A 16,400-nucleotide genomic window follows, 5' to 3' on the forward strand; every position below is an offset into this window, starting at 1 on the left:
CCACATGTGGCAGGAATATTTATATACACAACCACGCAGTTATAATCAAAACCCACTCAGCTAGAATGAAACAATCACAACCACACAGTTATATATAAAACAACCCACATGGCTGTACTAAAAACACAGCGAAAAAAATGAAGGAAAGCTCACCCAAACCAAATAAATACAATGCATGCTGACACGGCTTAAACACAAATACAATGCCAAAAATAAGAAAAGAATATACAAAAGAAAACAAACACTAGGTGAAATCGTCTTCAGATGTGGCGTAGGACCCAGCAGACTAGATACTCCGAGTGACACCAACCATCTACAAGCTACCATAAAACATAAATGTATATATGCGGTGGTGAGTATAGGTAACTCAGCGGGTACTAGACAAGATAGTGCATCATCCATAAACAAACATGGAGATCACAAGTATACAGTCTCAGTAGGGGAATAAAGAACATGATCATACTATCAAAATCAATGCATCTAAACATACCTGACCTAATAACCAAACATAATCAGAACTGACATACAAAATGCACAAACCACTACTGACATAATGATAAATACATACCCAATATGAAATCGACGCAAGGTACAAAGATCAGTAAACTCACTGGATCTGCAACAGACATACCCGTGACACCTGTGCAATATAAATATGACTGCATATACATGTAAAATAAATGACATGTATGCAGCATGACAACCATATGCAACAAGCATATCTCAAACAAGTGCAACAACCACAATCACATGCAACTAGTATCTACTAGGCATGTATGCAAATATATATCCACCGATGCACCGCGCATCATATGCAAATGTGTATGCATGCTCCGTGGTCACCCCCGCCACCTCTCTAGACACCACGACCCCTGTATGACCGAGAGGCTTGGGTCCGTGACAAAACTTACAAGCCTCACGCACATAACCGCTATTTAGCGACTGAGGCGACAGTATACTATGTAGTTATCTATCTACATAACTAAGGGTCCCTGACCACTCACAACTCAAGCCCCCTGACTACTGTACCCTCAAGATCCGCTACTCCAGAGTGGACGAGGCTGAAAGAGTAAAAATACTGACTAGCTGAGTAAGCGCGACAGGACATAGATCCACTCCTAGCTACCACTCTCCATCAGTGGTAGAGTGGACAACTATAAAAGACAGACGACCCTCTCAACCACAAGGGAGACTAGTCGTCAGATGCAATGAATGATAAACATGATATATATATAATCATGATACGAACACCGCCATCATCCATGCAACCTTTAAACCACATAAGCACGGCACAACAAGAATATAATCGTCATGATACTTCCACATATCCCCCCAAACATATGTACACAACTATACATGTATAATCAACTAAAAATCTACAATAATCCCAAAAGACACATGTACATAAATACAATCAACATGTATCCTCCAGTAAACACATCAGACACGTGTATATACAACAAATATACAATCAACACAACTCCCCGAATCATCACACCAGACAAATGTATACACGACATACAAATGGACAATCATCATATGAACACCACCAACGAGGTATCCCCTACCATACATACTCTACATGTAAAAATGCCACAGAGTATAGATAACCAAAGTCCAGACTGTATAAGAATTAAATAGATCATCACAAGGGTCAAGCATCAGTATCAAGCAGGAAAGCAACATACGAACACGATATAAGGTAAATCAACCTAATCCATCAAAGAAAACCATGCACTAAGCTCAATAAAAATCTACATAGAGCCAAGGAAGAAATACCCGCATTTAACTGTCGATCGTGTCAGATAAACCAATCCCACGTCGAGACGCTCGCCTCGAAACAAGGTCCTGCGATCACATAAAATATTTAGCTAATTGCATAGGTAGCAAATAGCTAAATAAACTCCCCAATCTAATTAGGGAACCCCTAATCAAAATAATTAACCTAACCCCCTAATCCAATTAGGTTTAACTAAATCCACAATCCCAATCCTCAACAACTAACCAAACCACCACATCTGATAATCCAACCAACAATCAATCCGATGATCTCAAGAATGATCACATAACAATCTACATCAACCAATCATCATATCCACAAATTTCAACTCAATACAAACCTCAATCAATCCAACACATACTAATAATGATCATGTATCCATTTATATAAATCATTCACCAAATAACCATCACAAATCAACTTATCTCAACCAAATCCCTAATTCAAATCATTTAATTCATTTAACACCATCGTTTAATCTATGTGTCATCTACTAGCATCAAGAATCAATTCTACAATCCCTTAGAAAACCTAATAGAGAAGCATTCTAATAAGAAAACTAGTAGTACCTCACTGGAAGACACTTACCTTGAGAGATGGCAGCAAATCCCGTAGCGAACAACTAGCCAGCCACTGTCCGTTAGCTACAACAGAACCCCACCACCAATTCTTCCAAAAACTCGATCTAGAACCTAATTGTACAGAAATTAATTACTGAAACCTTAACACAATAGGACCTTACCTCAACTGATCCCTAATTCCCCAGCTGAGACTCAATCAGCAGCAAGAAACAGAATGCAATGATCGGCTTCAAGGAAAATTCATCCATATGCTGATTTGGTGCATCCCTCTAGATCAGATCAAGAAAAACATTGCAAAGAGAACAGATTAGGCAAGATCTTTGAATTTCTATGATTCTAGACCACACTCACCTAAATCGATCACTTCCCAATGATCTTGCGCGATCAACCTCAGTTGGTGGAGATCCATACCATTCTCCAGTGGACAAATCAAAGAGAAGAACCAGAAAGGGCTTGATCAGCCGGTGATGATGCGAATCAACTCCTTCCCGCCGCGCCCTAGTCACCGATCGTCGGCGATTGGTCATAAAATCTGTCAAAGCAGAAACCCCTCATCCAAAGATGACCTGGAGCCCGCTGGTATCCGTCGAGCTCCGGTGGCGAGCCTCCTCCTGCCTTGGCGTTTAGTCGCCCATGAGAGAGAGAGCTAGAGAGGAGTCGGGGAGATCGAGAGAGGGAAGAAGGAAGTGTGTTCGGGTGAGGAGAGGAGGAAACGACGATTTGGGGGAAAAAGAATAAAAGAAAATGAATTTACAATTGAAAACATTTTCTCACTTAAACGGGTATCCCAAACAGGCTTTATCTGCGCCCGCCGATCGATCCCCTCAAAACCATCCATACAAGCTCCGAAAATTTTTCAGAAAATTTTTAAAAATTTTGGAAAAATCCAATAAGATTTTTCGTCTAATAATATTTATTATTTAATTTGGCAATATCTTACATTCTCCCTCACTAATAAAAATTTGATTCCCAAATTTACTGGTCAATTTAGGGATCTTCATCCAAGGGTAACAACCAAGCAACATACACACACACCACTCTATCCAAGTATGATGAACAAATCTCCAACCGTAAAGAATGACTCTGTGGGTTATGAGCTCACCCTACTTCCACTACACCCACTCTGCAATCTACCCAACTACAGAAAAATCAACTACCTTTGAAAACCAAAATCCACTACCAACAGATAATCCAACATCAGTATAGGCACTACAAGAAAAACGTCATTCAACAACACTCAAACGACAACGATTTTATACCAAACCGTTGTCTTTTTGCCTTTTAACAATGGTTTTAACAAAAACTGTTGTCTTTTAGTAATTTTTTTAGCCTATGACAACGGTTTTTAAAAACTTTTGTTTATTTATGTTTTTTTGAGGATACGACAACTATTTTTAAAGGGTACGATAATAGTTTTTTAAAACTGTTGTCTATGTACGTTTTTTTGGGATTACGACAACGGTTTTTAAAAACCGTTATTTATTAAGTGTTGTTGAATGTGATTGTTTTTTCTTTCGCCACTTTTTCTCCTTCGTCATTTTTCTGTCTATTAAGTGTTGTTTATGCCTTGTTTTTTTGTCTCTTTCCCAAAACCCTACTCTTCGCCGCCTCCTCCTCACCGCCCTCTTCGCCGCCTCCCTCCTCACCACCCTCTTCACTGCCTTCTTCGCCGCCTCCCTCCACACCGCCCTCTTCGCCGCCTCCCTCCTCACCACCCTCTTCGCTGCCTCCTTCCTCGCCGCCCTCTTCGTCGCCTCAACTTTCGGCCTCGCCACCTCCTCCTCGCGGCCTCTACTTTCAGCCATCTTTACCGCCTCCTCCTCGTCACCTCGACATTCAGCCATCTTTGTTGCCTCCTTCTCACCAGCGCCTCCTCCTCGCCACCTCGACTTTCATCCATCTTCGCTGCCTCCTCACTAGTGCCTCCTCACTTCTGCCGCTGGAATCATCGACACAAAATGACATGATGGATAAAGGTACGACAAACTATTTCCTTTATCTGCAACAACAACATAGACAAAAGTGTTGTTTTTGTTGCTCAAGCAAGGAACAAGCTGATACAAACTCTGGGCCTCGATTCTTCTCCTACAACTCATGAAACTTGCCCACCAACCATTTTGGTAATGGTCGAAGCCAGAGCATGAAAGATCGGAGGGTGACAAAGATTGGGAAGGGAGGCCACAGCTTCCGCTCGCAAACTTCGGATCCACCAAGCGGATCGTGCCGCTTTTGTAAGATAGCTAAGTGATCAAGTAGTGTGTGGAGCCGATGGAGATGGTGGCTTTGTCGCCGTCGCAGGTGAGCTCTTACATCCGATCCCCGCACTAAGGCGGATCAGTTGTTCGACGAAATGGGTGGCTGATGTCGTGGAACAGACCGCAAGAGAAGGGAGCATAAGCTTCTTGGCTCTACTGCTGCTACTGCTGCCCCGTAGCTGTAACAGCAGCCTGGGACAGGAGGAGGAAGAGTAGCAGCAGAAGCAGAGCGTAGAAGTTGCGCCATGATGCTTTGCAGGCCATGGCCATGCAAAGGGATCGAGAGTTGTTCTTGGTAGATGTCTTCTTCATCTATCTCAAGGGAAACTACAAGAATTGGGTATTGATCAGCAGGCAATCACGTTTACGCGGGTTATAAGTTGGGGACAGGAGTCCCAGATCGATATCACGGAGCAGGGAACATTGGCCAACCCATTTCAGTCCCTTATTTGTACCTTTTAGATTGTACAAATAGAATGAAAATTTATAACTCAGAATGTTATAAATTGTCCAAGAATGATTACCAGGGGAGTCTCTTCTCCTGCTTCAGCGGCGTCTTTTTCTGTCTTCGTTTCCAGGGGAGTCTCTTCGTCAGCTCGGTTTCGGTGCGCCGCCGGGCAAACCGGGTTCTTCACCTAGCTGGGTCGCCTCATCAAGGAGAAGGCCAAGAGCGATGTTGATAAGCTCTTCTCCGGATTCTCCAAGACGCGTGAGAGTCTCTCCGTTGTGGATGAGCTCCTCCTCTACTGGAACCTCGCCGACACTGACCGAGTTCTGGATGAGCTCGAAGAGGTGGCTAAAAAAAGGATGATCATGCAGTGGGAAGAGTTGACTTTGATTTTCATTCGAATTTTTCTTGTAGGGACTTTTACTGTCTGATTTTGGCCCGAAAATTTCGTTCAAGATCGTGGACAGCCTTCGGGAAGATATACTAGTGGGGAAGCTGAAGTATAGAAGTGAGATAAAGGTGAACTTTTTCTTTCTTCAGCATCTTCCTTGTAGGTTTTTCCCCTTCAGTAACTGCCTAAGTTAATGCTCATTAACAAATATCTAGGAGGCTTTGAAGACGAGCGTGCTCCAGTTGTTGACAAGCAAGGGCAGTAAGACAGAGCTTCAGCTGGGATTTAGGTTCTAGACTTTGAATTATTCTTCATGTATTTTTATCCAATTGGTCTTTCGTCCAAGCTGTACTCAATTGCAAAGCCTTTGATTTCCATGTGCAACCAGAAAACCTGCAGTGATTATGATTTTTGGTGTTAATGGAGGGGGAAAGACAACGTCTCTTGGTAATCATTTTGATCTTGTATGTTCACTTGCACATTTTCCATTTATGCTTTCACCTTAAAGAAAGTAGCGGAGTGTATTCTTTTCATCCTTAGGCTAGGTACTTTACCCAAGTTACTCAGGTTTATTTTTTGTGTAGGATTTACTTGTAAGATGTAACAGTGATCGCAAAATATTTTTAGCAAAGTTCTTCTCAACTCATCTATTTTTGTTTGAATTTTGGAGTTAATTCTACCTCTCATTATGCTCCTGTATTGATTGCAACTAGACATGTAATTCATGTATAGAGATGAATTGGTTGCTGATTGATAAGGCAAGAGCTGTTCCTATTGTGTTGAAATAGTTATAAATTAGTAGCTAATCAAAATCTAGATAAAAAGGAATTCACAGTTCTTCCTCTTCCATCTCATTGTGTGTTAACTAAGTTATTACTTTTTTTGTCAGGTACTCATAATTAATATTCAATGATATTGGATTTTTTTTGGATTAATTCTGAATAATATGCAAAAAAAATATTATTTTGCCCTTTTGGTTTGAGCATGTAAACTCTTGGACTTGTGTCACATTATGAGTTATTTTGTTCCCTGCTCCGTGTCACATTCTTGGACTTGTGTGGGAACGTTTGCATTAGATTGTACCTTTAAGAATTAATGCTGCTTGATCACTGGGAAAAATAATGTTTGCATGATTTATAATAGAAGCTTTGTATGCAGTGACATAGAATGAAAATTCTATTTAATAAGAAATTTAAGAGCCACCATATTGTTTCAAGAGGTTACGATTTATGTTACGTAGATAACGCTTTTTGCACTTCTATTAGATGATTATATCAAATGGTTTTTATGGTTATGTAACATTTATGCAATGCAATTAGAATCACACGTACAGTTTAGTTGCTAATTTGTAATATATATCTTTATTCGAATAGGTGTCCTCATGAGTATTGGGAAGAATGCCGACAAACTAAAAAAATGAAGAGACTTTAACAAATTAAGGAGCACTAGGAGCTGCAATCCCTCCTCTTCACCGACATCTAAGTAGAAAATCTTGTGTTATATTGTTCTACCTTTGTTTTAATAGTGTTATCATTTTGTTGATTGCTTATGAAATTTTGTTGGTTGCTTATGAAATTTTTTCAGAATGTTATAGATATTATTTTTGAATGTTAGAAAATTGTATATTAAATTTTATTTTGAAATTTAGTATTTTGAATGATTTATAATATTGGAAAATTATGTATTAATTTTTTTTATTTTTTATCTAAAAAAGACAACGGTTTTTCACCGTTGTCGTAGATAGTTTAAAACTGTTGTTGAAGACCCTGTTATTAAAGGTAGACGCTCAAAGACAACGGTGAAAAACTGTTGTCTTTGAAGGAAAAGACAACAATTTTTCACTGTTGTAAAAATGTTGTCTTTGCCTTCAAAGACAACGGTTAAAAACTGTTGTCTTTGGGCACCCCTTTTAACAACACAGCCTTTAACAACAGTTCCAAATAGGCTACGACAACGGTGAAAAACCGTTGTTGTTAGGCTTTTTTCTTGTAGTGAGGGTACTCAAACTATCCATCAGTCTGAGGGTGAAAATCTATACTAAAGTAAAGCACCTAATCCAAAATCTGCTGTAACCGTAATCAAAACCATGAGGTGGAATCGCTGATCTCCATCCAATACAACACTCAGAGATATACCATAAGGTCCGGTAATCTCTCTACAGTATAATCTTGCTACTCAATCCAAAGAATCCGTCCTACAAATCGATAACTCGGGAGCAACATCGTCACCCAACAATGATTAATCAAAGCATCATATCCTCTCCATGTCGTGAATAATCCCAAAACAAAACCCATCAAAACCTGCTCCCAACTCCATTCTAATATCCAAATCAACGGAGACCATCCTTCTAAACTCTAATGTTCAGCCTTCTCTCGCTGACATGCTAGACATCGAGCTACAAAATCCGCGATATCTTTCTTCATATCGTTCCACCAATAAGAATGCTTCAAATCTCCAAACATCGAGTGTCACCCGGATGTACCATAAATCCAGATCAAGGTGTTCCCTATAGTAACTCCTCCCGGATAAGAAGTGACTCAGAAACATACATAATCTCCCATGAAAATAAAGAATTTCATTCTCATTATCCAAGAATTCGGTATATTGGCATGAGACTACTCTGCTCATACTATATCGAAATTGCACCAATACCCAGGTACGATACATCTGTGTAGAGTACATATCCGTCTACACTAGAAAGTAATACTAAGACGGTATAGTTAATAACTTTTAGTCCTACTCCTAAAACTGATCTCGTAAGCATCCGTCCAATCAACAACAAAACAATACGAGAGAAAACCCTCAACCAAATCTCCAGTAATATCGAGCCAAAACAAGGAAACTACATGTCTCCTGTATAACTTGTGACTACTCCTAATTGGTAACAGCCTCTATCTCCGGTGAATCCTCTAATATCCCTCTACTAAAGATAACGTGTCCCAGATATCTCATAGAAGACAATTACAATACGTACTACTAAATTTCACATATAGATGTTCCCGTCGAAACATCTCTAGAACTATGCGAAGCTGGTGTACGTGATCCACCTCGGATCGGGAATATATCACAACATCATCAATGAAGACAATGAAAATTGATCCAACCACCCTACGAATACCCAATACATCCAGTCAACATAAACATCTAGGGCACTGTATGCCCAAATGGCAACACCAAGGACAACAGGCTCACTCAAACGTAAGATCTCCAACAACAAGTCTGTAATCTAATCACCAACTATAAATCAACAAATCCTTAAATATCACAGACATACAATACTCCATGTCACTATCAATCATCAAACACCAAATCATAGATCATCAATTCAAATATCCACTAATAAATAATAAAAAGATCACCTATCACCACACCTGATCTCCCAATCTCCAATCATCCTCAACATCACTAAATCATACCAGATAGTCTCCTAAACAAAGATAGAGTCAAAGGAAAGCATCCAACCATCAACCCCCACTACCAACATACTATACGTATCCAAAAAGGTTTGCCAAATCTCATCATCTCTTCCTTTCCGATAATCAAATATCCACAGTAAAAGAATGTCAATCCAAAGTCAATGGGTCACCCAACCTGCTGGCTAAGACTCTACCCATCAAAAGATATCTCCACTACCCTCATAATCATCCTATATATGTCCCTCGATAAATACCGATAAAAGGTCAAACCCTCTAATATGAGATATTGTTACGCTCCGCAAGTGTACGGAAATGTCGCAAGTAATATAAAAGATTATCGTATCCACAGGGACTAGAATAAGCACTAGATATGTCTGAATGCGAATTAGCTAAACAACTATCCAATTGATTCAAATGCAAAGTGAAGGTAAACAAATCTAATATTAAAGATCAACAAACAAGAGTTTAGTGTTTTGGGTTATGATAAAGGGAGATTCTAGGAGTTTCGATTTCTTTGTAAGATTTCTTGAATGTAAATGGTTCACCAATTCTTATCCCTCAATTGCCAAACACTTGTAGAAAGTTGCCGGTTCTCTCTTGCAATAGATAACCGGCTAAGGACTAAGAAATGTATCTAAATATGATCAATTAGACGTGAACCTACGTTGTCCTTACACAGAAGCGCACCTATTACTATGCCTTCCTCGGATATCAACATAGAAGCCCACAACTTATTAGTCTATCAAGATACAAGAAACTAATCACAAGATCCATCCTACTCTCTTGAATATTCCTATTTCCTCTTCAAGATTATCTCTCAAACGTCCTTACACGGGCTTGCACCTGTCACGTGGATCCCTCGGATGATCGAGTGAGAGTTTATCTTTACAAAGTCCACAAGAAATCCAAACAATCAATCAAGAATGAGAATTAAGCATAAATCACCATTAATCATTCAAGATCTAATTGATACAAGCAAGACAATGTCATTGAAACAAGAAATTGGCAAATCCATAAGAGATTACATCAATCCATCATACAAATACTCCCTTAATCCTAGAATACAAGATCTACTCCATGAATCGAGGAAGAATACTCGAAGAAATAAAGATTACAAGCATTTCTTAAATCCCCAATCCAAGAAACCAAGAAAAGGGGGGAAGAGAAAACTTATCTACGAAGAATCCTCGCTCTGGAGTCGAAATCATCAAGAACTCCCCTCGAATCGCCCAGAAATCCTCCCAAGAATGGGAGGATACCACCAAATCTTGCCTTCTCCCAAAGGGGGAGAGATCCCCTTTCAATTCATGAAGGAGGGTTTAAATAGAGGAGGAAATCGGGCGCCACACGGCCCCATGACACGGCCGTGTGAGATTCACAGGGCCATGTCCAGTTCCTTCTCTGCCAAAGTTGCACGGCCATGTGACTCACACGGCCAGGACCCTTCTGTTCTCTGGAAATGCTACACGGCCGTGCGGTGCACACGGCCACCACCTGCTTGGCCTCTAGAAACCTCACACGGCCATGTAGATCTACACGTCCATCTAAGGCATCTGCTTTAATTTCTTCAAATCAAGACACAGTCGTGTGAGATTCACACGGCCATGTCCTCTTCCCTTCCTGTTAAAACTACACGGCCATGTGTGGTACACGGCCTGATGCTCTCTCCCTTCAATTCCTTCCAAGCTTGCCCGAGGATGCATAATCTTCACCAATTTCGACTCCTGTGTACAGAAAATGCACAAAAAGCAGATCTCCGAACCAAAAGAGTAAATATGCTAAAAGGAAAGCTGGAAGTATAAAAGTGCATAGATCAAGCATGCTCAAAGTATGTAAATGTGCGTAAAAACATGCATAAAAGAGTATATAATCTACGCACATCACACCCCCAGACTTAAACCTTTGCTTGTCCTCAAGCAAAATGTCATCTAAATTCATATGTTCTACAACACATTCATAAAACCTAGTGCACTTTCCTAACTCTATCAAAAAGTTTCATTAACAAGCGTGATCATGGAAACAAGTAAAGTATAGTTCAAGCATAAGAATCTTGTGCACAGTGTAAAAGTAACTCAACACCCTTCAAGTTTCAATCCATGTCCTAGTCAAGTCGTCATCAAATTTGAATTCCTAGTGTTTCCAGTGAAAGACAAGTAACTAGTGATAGGCACTTACTCACCATTCACTTGGTTCATATTTCTCAACTAACCCAAGATCTCAAAGGTGTGCTCAATCTCAAGGGAAGCTAAGCAGTCATTTCCCCAGTAACCTAACTCGGTCTCAAAGGGGTGACTTGCTAGATTCCACTCATGACAACTGTTTTTTATATCCCTTATTTTTTTTTTATAAGTGTTTGCATTGTGTAAAACTTATTCACAAATGTACTTTTAGCACACATGTTGGGATATTTTGATTTTTCCAAATGAGCTTTAATGATTTGAGCCTCATCCAGTAACCAAAATGAAAGTTGAGAAATCACCATGGAAACCAAGTACTAAGCAAACAAGATGAATCATGACTATTTCAATAACATCAACTATTCAAGCATCAAGCACAAGTGTAGTGAAGATAAAATCCTTAAGGTTGAACCAAAACTAAAACTCATCACCATAAGATTTTTAGCTTATTAATGCTTCTCAAGATAGAAAAAAGAACTACACAAAGTTTACTACTAGCATCATTCGAACATCATGAATCAAGACAATAATCGTGCTAACATTTCACTTGAATCCAAGAAAGTATATAAGTGAAGATTTGATGTTCTCAAAAAAATTTTTTTGCCATGATTATTTCAAAAACAAGCAAAATAAAGCAAGAAGCAATGAAAATAAGAACCAACATGAAAAACTAACAAAAACTAAAAACTGAAAACCAAACTAAACAGTACATGACACCCCCCCAGACTTAAACTTTTCATCGCCCCGATGAAATCAATATGGTGGAGGAGGACGAGGGAAAGGAGGTCTACGACGTGGTTGGCCAATAGGAAAACTAGGAAAACCTGGAATCTCACCCAAGGATCTATGATACTCATATAAAGCATCTACTTGTTGGCTAGTAAGCATCATGCTCTGCATAAAATCTCTCATCCTAGCCTGATCAGTATCATAATCTTGCACAAACTCAGCCACTTGACCTTGAAAATTCCTCGTAAACTGAAAATGATTTTGTACCTCCCTAAACTGATCATCAGATAAAGAGAAGCGCCCCTCCAACATTTTTCGTTGGGCATCTTGCTTCTCATGAAGTGATTCTAGAGACGTACGAAAATCTGAAAAATCAAACCTAGAAGATCCCGTGCCATATGCAAAAGAAAGCCTAGCAGGCTCCATAAAACTAGAAGGCTGCGGGTGTCCAGATGACGAGGGCTCATGATGTGGCTCAGTGTCTCCAGGTATAGAAGGGTTATCCTCAAAATCTAACTCAGAAATTACCCAATTAGCCGAGTTACGAATAGTAGTTCGTTCAGGAAAAGGAAGGGGTAAAGGAGAACCACTCCTCCTAGGAAACGTGAAACCATTCTCATCCCGAACGATCATTTTCATAGCAAGACATGCATCAATGTCAATCATGTCATTACCATGAATTATTTCCAACCCATCAACATCAAGATTTAAATTATAAGCTATTCGGGTAATCAAACCACCAAAAACAATTGATCCAGATGATGCCCTAGCAGATCTTAATAAGGTTTGAACAAAATGAAAACCAGAATCAAATTCAACCTTATAAAGCATAGCCCATAAAGCATAAAGATCTATCTTTTTAACCACCCCATCACTCTCAACCCTACCAAAAATAGTTTTACTCATGACTCTATGTAGATACCTAAAGATGGGGCTTTGCATATGGGAGACCTTAGCTCTTGAAGGCTCATAAGGTTGATCTAACCCAGTTATTGCATTCCAAAAATGATTCCAATTAAACCTTGGATCAAACCTACGAGGGCTACCGGTGGTTAATCCAAAACAAGAATTAAAGTTACTAAATGCCCATAGAAATTCTTGATTCATTAGTCTAAATGAGATTTTTCCAAAATAATCATCTTCATTAGTAAAATGGACATCCAATGAACTTAAAAATTCCAAAACAAGATGAGGATATGTAGGCAAATGTGTGTACATAATATCACTCCAATCCAAAAACCCAATCATCAAATCTACATCTTCCTTAATTCCAAGCATATCAAGAACAGTTGGGTCCATATATCTAGTACACACTATCTTTCTATTGACAAGAATTGCAAATCTAGTTACTTGATCATCATTTCTAAACACAATATTGAATTCATTGTCATTACCTTCGTTGCGTGAAGTCCTTTTGCCTTTGCCCTTCACTGGTTGTTTTCCTTTGTCCCTTGATGGCTCCTTCTCTTTGTCTCCACTGGATCCACCACCTCCTTTGCGAAGTTTCTTCAAAATGTTGGACATCTTGATGAGTTTAGATAGGGGAAGAATTATCTAGGGTTGGAAAAATGGAACTCAAAGAACAAAACTTCAAAGAGCAAAGATCTTAGGTTAGGAGAACAAAAAGTCCAAGTCTTAGAGAGGAGGAGAATCCGAATCTAAGAGATCTTGAGAGATTAGAGAGGAGTTTTTAAGAGATTGGGAGAGAAAGAGATGTTTTGGAGAGTAGGGGGTGTGCGGAACACGGCCAAGATCTGGCCGTGTAAGGTAGAAAGAAGACTTTAATAACTCTCCTACACGGGCCGTGCAGATCCACACGGCCTCCCCCTCTTCCTTCTCTGGATTCTTCGCACGGTCGTGTCTGGGACACGGCCTCTCCATCTTTATTCTCGGAATTCTTTGCACGGCCGTGTTTGGGACACGGCCTAGACCTTTTTCTCCTCGGGAGATCCTACACGGCCGTGTCTGGATGACACGACCCAAGCACTTCCCTTCTCCGCAACCTTTGCCTGGCCGTGTATAGCATACGGCCGGGCTCTGTTTTGCACCTAACCTGAAAACAAAATCAAAAGAATGCATCAAACTAAAGGAAATTAAAATACAAATCAAAACTAACTAAAAGAACCCTTGGGTTGCCTCCCAAGAAGTGCTTGTTTAAGGTCTTTAGCTCGACCAAACTTGATCATTCACTTCTTTTCCTCGCCCTTAGAGGACAGATATACTTTTCATTTTTGTTGGGAGATCTTCTCCCAACATCTTCCACCACATTGTCTCCTTCGTTTGGTGGCCTTCCATGAGGATGGAAATTTCATTCCTCAAGTTTATAAATGCTTGTCCTGCTACAAGCATTTAAAAGAGACGAGACATGGTTAGAGATATTAGATAAATCATATTCCAACCTTTCCTTACCAATTACCAAAGAAAGCTTATGATTTTTGACATCAATTATAGCTCCAGCTGTAGCAAGGAAAGGTCTTCCTAATATGATAGGAATCCTGGGGTCCTCTTCCATGTCCAACACGACAAAATCTGTGGGAATAACATTCCCATCCACCTCTACTGACACATCTTCTATAATACCCAAAGGGTACCTACAGGAATGATCGGCAAGTTGAAGTGCCATAGTAGTAAATTTAATGTTTTTGAGACCTAATTTATTACAAATTGAATAGGGAATGAGGCTAACACTTGCCCCCAAATCACAAAAAGCTTTTTCAAAAAATTCTTTTCCTATGTTGCAAGGAATATAAAAGCTCCCTGGGTTCTTTAGTTTTGGGGAAGTGTTCTTCTCCAAAATAGCACTACATTCCTCACTAAGCACAATGGTCTCAACCTCTCCTCTTCTTCTCTTGTTTGACATGAGATCCTTCAGGAATTTGGCAAATCTAGGCATATGAAGAATAACATCAATAAGAGGTACCTCTACACAAATTTCCTTAACTTTTTCTAAAAACTTGCCAAATTCTTTATCTTTCTTGAGCATTGTAAGTCTCTGAGGAAAAGGGACAACTTTGCTCTGATGGTTCAGTAGAAGAGTCTCTTCAACCTCATTGGTACTCTCCTCATTAGCTTGAATATGATTTGGTATAAGAGGAGAGAGCTCTTCTTCTTTTTTTATCCCTTTTCGAGCAGTCACTTGGGAGTCTCCCAAGGTCCGTCCGTTCCTAAGCTCAATTCTATTGCAATGCTCCATAGGATTCACATCAAGTTTTCCTGGAAGTTGTCCTGGTGCTCTGGATGATGAGGAAGCTAGTTGGGCAATTTGACTATCCTGGATCTTTTGATGCTTTTCATAATTATCCATTCTCTGAATGAGCTTTGCTAAATCTTGCTTCATTTCATTCTGACTTGAGATAATTTCTTTAAGCATCTTTTCAATATTTGACTTTGGTAAGCCTTGAGAAGATAGATGTTGAAAATTTTGTTGCCCAGCTTGAAAATTTGGTCTTACCCCCATAGATGGTCCTTGATCTTGATTATTTCTGTAAGAAAAATTGGGATGGCTCTTCCATTCAGGGTTATAAGTATTTGAGTATGGGTTGTTCTGCCTTTGATTATAACTCATGATTGCATCACATTGTTCCAGTTGATTGATTTGTGCAGTGATAGCTCTCAATGGACATGAGTCATTTGAGTGCTCTGAACTCCCACATACTTCACAAGATGTACTAATAGCATTGACCATATTAGCACTAGTCCCCATATTCTCAAATTTCTTTGTAAGAGCGTCCAATTTTGCAGACAAAAGAGTGACTGCATCTACATCAAACATCCCTGATGCTTTAATTGTTGGGTTTACAGAAGAATAGCCACCACTTCTTTCATTTGCCCATTGATGATGATTTTGTGCTACACTGTCAATAATTTCTTCAGCTTCATCTAAACTTTTATTCATAAGTGCCCCTCCAGCAGCTGAATCAAGGGACACTTTGGTATGATAGTTGATACCATTATAAAAAGTGTGCAACACTAACCATCTTTCCAACCCATGATGTGGGCATTGTCTGAGCATACTATTATATCTATCCCATGCTTCAAAAATAGATTCTGAGTCAGTTTGCTTGAAGCTTGCAATTAAATTCCTCATATGAGCTGTTTTGCTTGGTGGATAGAATTTATCAAGAAACTGTTGCTCACACTGCTCCCAAGTGGTGATGCTATTAGGGGCCAAAGAATTCAGCCATTGCTTTGCCCTATCTCTTAAAGAAAACCCAAATAATAATCTGCTTCTGAAGGAACTCCATTCATTTTCATGGTACCACATATTTCATAAAAGACCTCTAAGTGTTGATTGGGGTCTTCATGAGGTCCTCCACCAAATTGGTTCTGCTGCACCATAGATATAATTGCGGGTTTGATCTCAAAGTTATTAGCTTCCACTGAAGGTCTTCAAATACTAGATCGAAAACCTCTTGCATAAGGTGCTGCATAATCCTTGAGTAGTCTATTTGCCATGTTCAAATGTTCATGTTCTTCAATTTGCCTTTGCATAATTCTTCTTTTATGGAAAGTTCTGTCAATCTCAGGGTCAAAAGGAAAGAATTCCCCTGCAAAGTTAGATCTTCGCATACACAAGAACAAGATAGCAAATGACAATTCAACAAAAAAAGAAAAAAATAAAAG

The 16,400-nt window shown here is 39.5% G+C and overlaps 1 long non-coding RNA gene and 1 other non-coding gene across 2 annotated transcripts; both read left to right on the top strand.

Moving 5' to 3' along the window:
• Positions 1-5,569: 5,569 nt before the first annotated feature.
• On the top strand, positions 5,570-5,902 carry LOC122000078. The gene is made up of 3 exons (XR_006116927.1): positions 5,570-5,583; positions 5,671-5,744; positions 5,844-5,902. It is a non-coding gene; the product is annotated as an uncharacterized LOC122000078 (long non-coding RNA).
• Positions 5,903-15,760: 9,858 nt separating this feature from the next.
• On the top strand, positions 15,761-15,866 carry LOC122003227. Its single transcript, XR_006117881.1, has one exon. It is a non-coding gene; the product is annotated as a small nucleolar RNA R71 (small nucleolar RNA).
• Positions 15,867-16,400: the final 534 nt, after the last annotated feature.

Source organism: Zingiber officinale, chromosome 7A, assembly GCF_018446385.1.
Source record: "Zingiber officinale cultivar Zhangliang chromosome 7A, Zo_v1.1, whole genome shotgun sequence".
NCBI lineage: Eukaryota > Viridiplantae > Streptophyta > Magnoliopsida > Zingiberales > Zingiberaceae > Zingiber > Zingiber officinale.